Genomic DNA, 887 nt, shown 5'->3' on the forward strand with positions numbered 1-887 from the left:
TATCAGTACCACTAAGAAAGACTGTGTAGGGCATCTTGTGTGCCTGAACAGCATAAACTCACCGGACTGGGTATTTTAGCATGTCAGTCAATGTATCACTGCGGCCTGTCAGGGGTTAAGGCTTTTGGGGGTGGAACGTTGTGTATGTGCTGTTTGGATATGATTGGTCGTGATAGAGTCAGGGGGGATATGGGAATTCAGCCTAGAAGTTTCTGCCTCTTTCCAGTTTTATCGTTGCCCACCCTCCCACCCTGTGGGAGGCATGTTTTAAAGTTTTAATACGATTTGTTTGTGTTTGTGTCGGCTATTCGGTGGCCGGTTCAGAACGGTTATTTCATTTTCATTTATTAGGTTTCATTTTCTTACATTTTGGTATTGAGTTTTGGTTACTTTTATTTTCTTACTATGGGGCATCACTGTACCATATGCTATTAGTTGGTGAGCATCATACGTGGATCTTGGGGCTGGTGGCCCAATTTTTTAATCCGTAGGGGCGGAGTTTAGCTCTGTCCATACGAGTTGTGTTGTGGTCAGGGGTAGTGGCAGAAGGTCGACCCCGGGCCATTGAGAGGCAGATGGCCCATGGTTGGGTTGGATTCTGGGTGGTCAGGGATGGTGGCAGAAGGCCGATCCCTGAACATCTGGGCAGAAGGCCCTCCAGCATTTAGGATATTATTTCAATTGCATTTTTAGATATTTTATTTTCATGTGCTGTCTGCTTTATGCTATGTGTTATAAATATTTTAACCATTCTTCTCCCCACCACCTTAGTTAGAGAGGGAGTTTTCATCCAAGTTTAGCATTATTAGGCCTTCCTCTCAGTCAATAAGAGCCGACCCATTTCACGCCACATTTGGTTGACAGTGTCATTATTTATTTAGATAAGT

Source organism: Pseudophryne corroboree, chromosome 11 (assembly GCF_028390025.1).
Source record: "Pseudophryne corroboree isolate aPseCor3 chromosome 11, aPseCor3.hap2, whole genome shotgun sequence".
Lineage (NCBI taxonomy): Eukaryota > Metazoa > Chordata > Amphibia > Anura > Myobatrachidae > Pseudophryne > Pseudophryne corroboree.